Source organism: Mauremys reevesii, linkage group 18, assembly GCF_016161935.1.
Source record: "Mauremys reevesii isolate NIE-2019 linkage group 18, ASM1616193v1, whole genome shotgun sequence".
Classification (NCBI taxonomy): Eukaryota; Metazoa; Chordata; order Testudines; family Geoemydidae; genus Mauremys; species Mauremys reevesii.
In genome coordinates, this window is record NC_052640.1 from 33,327,066 (window position 1) to 33,337,288 (window position 10,223).

The 10,223-nt window shown below is 46.1% G+C and overlaps 1 long non-coding RNA gene across 2 annotated transcripts; it reads left to right on the forward strand.

The window, feature by feature from the left end:
- The first annotated feature begins 433 nt into the window (after nt 1–433).
- On the forward strand, nt 434–1,583 carry LOC120386378. 2 transcript variants are annotated; one of them, XR_005589692.1, is made up of 2 exons: nt 434–489; nt 1,082–1,583. It is a non-coding gene; the product is annotated as an uncharacterized LOC120386378 (long non-coding RNA). The 2 variants fall into 2 exon arrangements; XR_005589693.1 differs by having other exon boundaries at nt 436–494.
- The last annotated feature ends 8,640 nt before the right edge of the window (nt 1,584–10,223 follow it).

Consider the following 10,223-nt stretch of genomic DNA (forward strand, 5'->3'; position numbering starts at 1 on the left):
AATACGCAGAGTCTAGCTAGAGCTTTTGCAGAAGTAACCGCAAGCAGGGGTCTTACAGGCAGGCAGACTACCAACGAAAACCACATTTGGGACAATAGCAGGAAAAGCCCTAGATGGTGACAGGCTCGCTAAAAGTAAGAAAGTATGCCAAATAAGGAGTTGGTAACGTGTAATGTGTGTGATGTGTAATTATGCTTTGTGGTTTTGGCCTTTATAAGCTTAGTGAAAGTCTGTTAAAGGCAAGGCAGATACCCCCCCCCTTCTTTGCGTGGGGCTACGTTGACCTTCCCTTTATGCATAATTGTACCCCAATAAAGGTGCCTCAGGCTGTGTCTGACCCAAAATCAAAGGTGTGGTCAATTTTTCCACGACACCTTTTATTCCAGGAATTTCTCTCTAACCACACAAGAGCTGGTTATTATTTCCTTGGACTGACATACTCAAAGCCTGAGGGCAGATGAAAGTGGATCAGCAATGAAGAACTGAACAGTGATGTGTAGCTTCATTGTTTTCTAACTCTGTAAATATTTCTGTTGGACATCTGGGACTGACTAGCCCCAAGGCCAGTAATAGGAACAGAAAATTGTCAGGGATTTCTCTGAATGGGTAACAGTATTCACTAGTGGAATCAGTGCTGGTGTCATATGAGGGACTAGGACTCCCACTAAGAGGAAAGGAACTTGGGAGGGAAATGAGAAGAGGGTAATTTGTATTCATACAGATGTGGGAAGAAAGGTGTTTGTGTGAAGGGGATATTAGTGGGGATATAACTAACTTGGATGTGTTGGCTGGAACAGCCCAGAGGAGGTGCCAGGAGAATATAGCCAACAGAAGTGGAAGGGAAGAAGACTATTTGACCCTAATAACTTTCAGATGTGTTTGTGGGAAGGGAGGTTATGGAGTGTGGGTTGGAAGAGTCTCACTGGGAAGCAGCCTCTAGTTTCACTCCACAGAAAAGTGATCAGTAGCAGAGTCACTGTCCCCTCTGAGCATCTGTCCCCTTTTTCTAGGCTCACGGGTATATAGTTGGGACATAGCTGGAGCTAAAGCCATATTTTCAATTCGCTTTCTCACTGCACAGATTTGATATACAAAAGAATCTCCATGACTATGCCTGCGCTGTTATTGGCTTTAATAAGGTGGTGACTGCAGTTTGTTCTGAATCCTCACACATCCACTATATCTGTAAGAAGACAATGGGATAACTATAGATCCTCAAGATGAGAAAATTGCAGGCACAAGAACATGCCTGGGTTATCCAGATGCCAACAAGGATATTTCTCTCTATAAACATCCTCAGCACATGTACCCTCATATGCATACAAACACATACTCTTACGCAGGCACTCACAAACCTGTTTTCATCTGATCATAAACAGCAATGGCATGATCATCATGTCTGGTTGGACTGCACACAGGACAAATTCCAGACCTCTTTTCATGTCACCACAGAGACCAACAGACAAACTTTCAGTGGGCAAGTGGTCTCTGAACAGATGTTGAAAAAAATGCAAAAAATTAGTAAAACTAAAATCTTCTTGTTAAAAAAAATATAATAAACAATAACAGTGATTAACCTTTCAGCTGTCCCTAAGCCGATCAGATAAGGGTAAGGAATGGTGTGCCTAGCCTCTGTTTGTCAGAGGGTGGAGCTGGATGGCAGGAGAGAGATCACTTGATCATTTCCTGTTAGGTTCACTCCCTCTGGGGCACCTGGCATTGGCCACTGTCGGTAGACAGGATACTGGGCTAGACGGGCTGTTCTTATGTTCTTAGATATGGGCAGTCGGATATGGATATTCACTAACACTGGCAGTCATCACTGGCATGGACATTGAAGGCAAGTGCTGTAGGAGTCCCAGTTCATGGAAGACAATGGAAGTACCATGATTTACACCAGTTGATCACCTGATACAGAGTTTGAGCAGATGTTCTGAGCGCTCAAACTTCACTGCTTCTCAGATGTCTGGGACTTGCTTGGTTCATGGGACCCCAGATTAAATAGTCTCTTACTGAAAGCTTTCAAATAGAGTCATCCTGCATCTAATGTGTTATGGGGCAATCCTGATTTACCATAAGTTTGTCCTTCATCTGCAGGATGACAAAAGAGTCCCACATTAATTTCAGAATTCACAACAATGTTGCATCTTTGTGCTTTGATAGTGTATCACTACATGATGTTATTTCAGTCAGTAAGATGGGATGCTACCTCATCACTCAGTATCATAACAACTAATTGTGATATAGCCTCTTGGAAGCCAGCATTTGCTTTTCTGTGCCTTCTCCTTTTCCTGCCAGCAATCTGTATGCTGCAGGGACATGGCTCTTTGGTGGCAGACAAGTCTATTGCAGCCTCCAAAAGTGTTTCAGCGCCAGCCCTCTCCAAGGTAGCTTAACAGCATTTGACAATGAGCTAACGGTTACCACCACCAGTTCAGGGTCTCTTTAGGTGATGAAGAGGATGAGAAAGAAATCAGATTAAAAATAAATGGTAAACAGAATATTTACACAGCTAGAATGAAACATTGCAAAAATAACTGCTAGCTAGATTAAAATCAGTTATTAATATTTGTAATTTACCACTTTGCAGCCATATCAAAAGTCTGAGTCCTACTCACTAATGTTTACAATCTAAAAGGCAACACACAATCCGAGGAAGGAGACAGGGATGGACAAGAGAAAATGTTTTAACATCTATTGGTATTTGCCTTTGTTTTATATTTTAACTTCTTCTTGTTAGCCCTTTTCTATAGCTTTTATCCTTTCCTGTTTGCTTTTTCTTCTTTAACCTTTACATATATATTTTTATCATTATAATTTTGTATTATTTTTTTTTCAAATACAAATATACCATATGCCAGATTCGTCATAATACACGAAATCAGTAAAGAGGGTTACTATAAAGGAAGGCGAGGAGAAGTGATGTATCTCTCTTCAGGGTCTGCATTAATCAGTGTCTCAAACATGGGCCTATACTTGCAGCCATTGTCCACTTCAATCTGAGGTTAGTCAGGATCAAGAGGGTGCTCTGCACAATTGGTTTGGTAAGCTGAACTGCCAGACAGACAAATACTCAGGAGACCACATGGAGATACTGTCAGTTCTGATGAATATCTCTCTCAGGGACAAGAAAATGTAGATGAAGCACCTATGTGAGCCTTCATGTGGGGCTCACTGAAAATGAATGCATTTCATTACATTTGCTGGATGTTGTTGTAGGGGGAGGTGAGGATCAGGATGGAGGAAATTACTACAAGCACTAGAGAACCTAAGGGGACAGGATAATTAAGAGGAATATGTAAGACAAGCTCATAATTAGGGCTGTCAATTAATCACAGTTTAACTCATGCGATTAACTCAAAAATTAATCATGATTTAAAAATTAATCATAGTTTTAATTGCACTGTTAAACAGAATACCAAGTACCATAGTGCAATCTCTTTATCTTGAAAGTGCAATTTACAAATGTAGATTTTTTGTTACATAACTGCACTAAAAACAAAACAATGTAAAATTTCAGAGCCCACAAGTCCACTCACTCCTACTTCTTCTTCAGTCAATCACTAAGAAAAATAAATTCAGTTACATTTATGGGAGATAGTGCTGCCCACTTCTTATTTACAATGTTACCTGAAAGTGAGAAGAGGCCCTCTCATGACACTTTTGTACCTGGTGTTGCAAGGTATTTACATGCCAGATATGCTAAACATTCGTATGCCCCTTCATACTTGGGCCACCATTCCGGAGGACATGCTTGCATGGTGATGACACTCATTAAAAATAATTTATTAATTAAATTTGTGACTGAATTCCTTGGGGTGAATTGTGTGCCTCCTGCTCTGTGTTTTACCTGCATTCTGCCATATATTTCAGGTTATAGCAGTCTTGGATGATGACTCAGCACAGTGTTCATTTTAAGAACATTTTCACTGCAGAGCTGACAAAATGTAAAGAAGCTACCAATGTGAGATTTCTAAAGCTAGCTACAGCACTTGACCCAAGGTTTAAGAATCTGAAGTGCTTTCCAAAATCTGAGAGGGACAAGGTGTGGAGCATGCTTTCAGAAGTCTTGAAAGAACAACAGAACTTGAACCACCAAAAAAGAAAATCAGCCTTCTGCTGGTGGCATCTGACTCTCATGAGGAAAATGAGCATGTGTCAGTCCACACTTCTTTGGATTGTTATCAAGCAGAACCCATCATAGCATGGACATCTGTCCTCTGGAATGGTGGTTGAAGCATAGAATCATAGAACTGGAAGAGCCATAGAGAGAAATAATTGGAGACATACCAATCTCCTGGGACTGGAAGGGACCTTGAAAGGTCATTGAGTCCAGCCCCCTGCTTTCACTAGCAGGACCAGTTACTGATTTTTGCTCTAGAGCCCTAAGGGGCCCCTGTCAAGGATTAAACTCACAGCCCTGGGTTTAGTAGGCCAATGCTCAAACCACTGAGCTATCCCTCCCCCAGCTTCAGCTAGTCCAATCCCCTGCACTCATGGCAGGACTAAGTATTATCTTAACCATTCCTTACAGGTGTTTGTCTAATCTGCTCTTAAAAATCTCCAATGATGGAGATTCCACAACCTCCTTAGGCAATTTATTCCAGTGCTTAACCACCCTGACAGGAAGTTTTTCCTAACGTCCAACCTAAACTTCCCTTACTGCAATTTAAGCCAATTGCTTCTTGCCCTGGCCTCAAAGGTTAAGAAAAACAGTTTTTTTCTCCATCCTCCTTGAACAACCTTTTACATACTTGAAAACTGTTATTATGTCCCCTTTCAGTCTTCTCTTTTCCAGACTAAACAAACCCAATTTTTTAACCTTCCCTTTTCTAGACCTTTAATCATTTTTGTCACTTTCTAGATGTCTTCTAGACATTTGTCATTTTCTAGACCTTCTAGACCAGATGTGGGCAAACTATGCCCCGTGGCCCACATCTGGCCCGCGGGACCATCCTGCCTTGGCCCCTGAGCTCCCGGATGGAGACCCTAGTTCCTGGCCCCTCCCCTGATATCCCCTCCCTACAGCCACGCCGCCGCATGGACAGCGCTCTGGCCTGCTGCTCCCACTGGGCAGCATGGAGAGTGCAGCTGACTCTGGCCAGGTGTTGCAGCTGCAAGTTCCTGCTGCTGGTAAGGGGTGGGGAGTGGAGGAGTTGGGTAAGGGAATGGAGGGTCCTGGGGGCAGTCAGGGAGGATGGGGTGGTTGGATGGGGCAGAGGTTCTGGGGTGGTCAGGGGATGGGTAACTGGGAGGGTTTGTAAGTGTATGTCCCTGGGGGCCAGTCACGGGGTGGGTATGTGTATTGGGTTCAATAGAACAGTCAGGGGAGATAGATAATTTAGGGGTGGGGGCTCCTGGGAGGGTGGCCAGGGAACAAGAAGCTGAGGGCGGTTGGATGGGGGTGGAGTCCCGGGGGCTGTCAGGGTACAGGGAGCAGGGGGGTTGGATAGGAGGCGGGGGTCCCAGGAGGGGGCGGTCGGGGACAAGGAGCAGCGGGGGTTGGATGAGTTGGTTCTGAGGAGAGCAGTCAGGGGGCGGGAAGTGGGAGGGGGCAGATAGGGGTCAGGCGCCAACTTGTTTGGAGAGGCACAGCCTTCCCTACCCGGCCTTCCATATAGATGCGCAACCCCGATGTGGCCCTCGTGCCAAAAAGTTTGCCCACCCCTGTTCTAGATGTTTGTCATTTTCTAGATCTTTAATCATTTTTATAGCTTCTTCTCTGGACTCTCTTCAATTTGTTCACATCCTTCCTGAAGTGTGGCGCCCAGAACTGGACACACTACTCCAGTTGAGAACTAATCAATGTGGAGTAGTGCAGAAGAATTGCTTTTCCCAGAATAATGTTAGCTTCTTTTACAACAGTGTTACATTGTTGACCCATATTTAGCTTGTTGTCCACTATGACCCCCAGATCCCTTTCTGCAGTACTGCTTCCTAGGCCGTCATTTCCCATTTTGTATGTGTGCAGCTGATTGGTCCTTCCTAAGTGCAGTACTTTTAATTTGTCCTTATTGAATTTCATCCTATTTACTTAAGACCATTTCTCCAGTTTGTCCAGAATATTTTGAATTTTAATCCTATCCTCCAAAGCACTTGCAACCCTTTTCAGCTTGATATCGTCCACAAACTTTATAAGCGTTACTCGCTGTGCCTTTATCTAAATCATTGATGAAGATGTTGAACAGAATCAGACCCAGAACTGATCCCTGCAGGACCCCATTTGTTATGCCCTACCAGCATGACTGTGAACCACAAAGTGAAAAATGCTGAGTAATGTGAAAGGTGTAGATTCTCACATAAACCCACTGAGTCATAAGAGTTTGGTTATATCAATCATTGTTTTGATTGAATGAAATCTGATGTGAACAGTGTGTTACCTTGAAAGAAGATGAAGAATGTCTGCTTGTGCTAATCAAGCTTGTACAATGGATATGCTCACAACTAAAATGTGTACATTTTTTTTATTTTTGTTTTGTGGCTTGCTATAACTTAATCAGTTGTACCATCAAATAAATAGAGCTTATGTCAGAGCTAGGATTTTGGCAGAACTATGTTCCTTTCTACTTTTAATGGACATTAATCTTCATGCTGACTGTTTTTCTTGTAGTACATCTTGCCCTTAGCCATGATTTGATTCATTTGAATCATTCCAAACAAATAGACATAAGAACGATGATAGAAGAATGTATTATGACAATAGAAAAGATGTATGTGCTTAGTAGGGTGACCAGACAGCAAATGTGAAAAACTGGGATGGGATGAATTGGACTGTCCCTATAAAATCCGAACATCTGGTCACCCTAATGTTTAGGGAGTGTTGTGCACTGCATTCACCCCAAAATATGTCTAAGCCTGACCACAAACAATACTGAAAAATCTGCAGGGCAAGTTTGGGATTGCTCTAGTCACACAAATTCTCCTTGGCCTGCTACAGTGAGGTTCTGCGGGGGATTAGAAAAATTAGACAGGAGCACACAATACGGAATGAATACTGAATGGCTTCCCCTCTGGACCCTGCAGAAGAGGCTCTGTTGACTCCATCAGGGAGTCTGCCACAGCTCAGATTTCCTTAGCAGTTTTGTTGCATCAGCTACTCGTTGGCACAATCCTGCTTACCCTTGATCATCACAAACTTCCAGACAGGGCTTTCTTACATATGGAGTCCAATAAAATTACCATATGCTCCAGTGGTGAACATGATCTTCTCAGGCTATTTCCTCCAGCAAATCCTAGCATGATTCCTGTCAGCCACGGAAGCACCCTTCAGCAAACAAAAATGAGGCAATGATAGCATGTCCCCCACTTCTTTTCCTTTTCCTAGTCCACTGTACACATAGAAAGAATGTTCCTCCTCCTCCACCAGCAGCTTTAATATAAAATCATTTTATTACACTTCACTTTGAATTGCTTTTAGGTTTATTTTTATTTCCTTAGCAAAAGTAAAAATTAACCAGAATTAACCTCTCACATAAACCTAGGGCAGTCATCCCACGCCTATTCCCCATACTTATTGCTGGGTTCAGCCTAGCAGGCTCACTAGTGAAATAGAACTCCCTCACTGTCTCCAACTTAGTCTCTTGGGAAACTTATGTAGTTCCAGATCTTGTGGATCTGGGCCTGGAGAAAGTGCTCTGTGGCTCATGAGGCTACAGAATGGTTGATGCCAAGATCAGATGAATGGTTCGCTGGAAGGAGCTGGTTGTCATAATGTCTAGAGGCCTTCTCAGGCACAGATGGCTCTATTGAATGATGATTTACAATTTTACCTTGAGCTTATCACAGAGATTCTGAATGTAACATGGCTCATCTGTGTGTTTCCCAACTCTGAGACTTCCAGGAAACTGCAGTGCAGTTAATAGGCCCTGTTGGGAGAGAAAGGGCCTGTCCTTTTCATCTCCTTCTCTTGCCTGCTCTGCTCATCTTCTTCAGAATGCAGAAGACCGGCATTGTGGCCTGATTCCTAATCTCCTCTCCCAGGAGGGATTCCAGTCTACAATCAAACTCTGCAGCAAGTCACTGGGAGCAGAATGCTAACCATTCTCTTTGTCAGCTGATTAACGTCTGACAAATTTCCAAAAGCTGTGAAGCACCCAATAGAGGTAGCTTCCTTGCAGCATCACAGTATGGTCTCAGAGTTTGGTGGCACAGACACATTGTCAAGGCAGTGGATGGGCTAGGAGTGGGACCAGGAGGACAAGAGCAGGACATTCATTTAAAGCTAACAATCCATCCAGGGCCAGATGAAGAAAATTTCCCATATCGCCTAAGCAGCAAGGAGGTTTGCGGAAGCTCCCACTGATTCACTCTTCAAACCTTAATAGTCTCTGCACTTAAAATTCACTTAAAAATCCCTGGCCACCATCCCAGGGCACCCATTCACTACAATGAACATTAAGAGCTTGTAAGGTAACTCCCTCCTCTTCATGTGCCAGTATATTTATGCCTGTATCTGTAATTTTCACTCCATGCATATGAAGAAGTGGGCTTTTAATCCGCTGAAGTTTATGCCCAAATTAATCGGTTAGTCTTTAAGGTGCCACCAGACTCCTTGTTGTTTCTGATAACTGAGAGCTAAAGAATATGTTCAGCACAGTTACTACTGGAAGTTGCTCAACGTTACTGTTCCTGGAACCATTGTTGGCTGCAGAGCAGGGCCGCCCAGAGGATTCCGGGGCCTGGGGTCTTCCCGGCGGGGCCCCACCGTGGTAATTTGGCGGCGGGGCCCTTCCGTTCCGGGACCCACTGTGCCCCGAAGACCCGCGGCGGGGGCCCTGCCACCGAGCGGGACCCGCCTCTGAAGTGCAGCAGGTGTACCGACACATTGCGAAACATTCTGACTCGGCGTTTTGCTACTTTGCAGTCTCGCGTTTTGCTACTTGCCACACACGTAACCGTCTGGGCTCCTGCTCAGGACTTGCTGCCGCCTGGTCCATGGGGTTGCGAATCAGGAGGGACAGGGTTTGTGGTCGAAAACACTCACATTCTGCTTCCTCCTGGCTAATGTGCCAAATTGACCTATTGCAGGGGTCTGGGGTTCTGCGTTTTTTTATTTTTAAATGAAGCTTCTTAAGCATTTTAAAAACCTTATTTTCTTTATATACAACAATAGTTTAGTTATATATTATATATATTATAAAAAAGAGACCTTCTAAAAATATTAAAATGTATTACTGGCATGCAAAACCTTAAATCAGAGAGACTAAATGAAGACTCGGCACAGCTCTTCTGAAAGGTTGCGAACCCTGATCTTTTGGATGCTTGAGGCACGCTTTGCTGCTTGAGGCTGTTGCTGGGTGATGGTTGGTGCCAATGGGCTGTCACTGCCTGGAGGTGGTGCTGCTGTTGCCCAGGGCTGGGTGGGAGCTGGGCTCTGGGGTGCCCGGCTCCCAGGGGCTGGGCTCAGGACTGTGAGGAGATGGGGTCGGAGGTTGTCTGGCTCAGAGGGGCTCGCCTCAGAGCTGGGGGTCTGGGTGGGGGATAGGGTCGGAGGGTGCCCACCTCAGAGCAGCTGGGCTCAGAGCTGGGGTCAGGCAGTGTGGGGATGGGGTCAGGGTGTCTGGATCAGAGGGGCTGGGCTCGGAGCTGGGGTCAGGGCTGTGGGGAATGGGGTGAGGGGGTGTCTGGATCAGAGGGGCTGGGCTCGGAGCTGGGGTCAGGGCTGTGGGGGAAATGGGGTGAGGGGGGTGTCCGGATCAGAGGGGCTGGGCTCGGAGCTGCGGGTCAGGGCTGTGGGGAAATAGGGTTAGGGGGTGTCTGGATCAGAAGGGCTGGGCCTGGAGCTGGGGGTCAGGGCTGTGGGGGAATGGGGTCAGGGGTGTCTGGATCAGAGGGGCTGGGCTTGGAGCTGGGGTCAGGGCTGGGCTAGGGGTCGGGGGTGCCTGACAAACACCTCCTGAGACCCCCAATCCAAACCCCTTCCTGGCCCCTGACCGCCCCTCCTGCCACCTGAGTGTCCCTGGGACTCCTGCCCTTAGCCACCCCCTCCCCGGCTGCTCACCCGCGGCTCACCGCGCGGCAGCCGCATGGCTCCGGACCGGGCTGAGCTCTTCCCGGCTCAGAGCCGCGTGGGAGGGGCGGGGCCGCCAGCTCCAGGCTGAGCTCCGCTGCCTCCACTCGGCCCGGAGCTTGTCGCCCCGCCCCCTGACCCCGCGGCTCTGAGCGGGGCAGGGCGGGGCGGGGCTCAGCCCCCCCAGCCAAGCTCCTGCTGCGCTGTTTAGGAC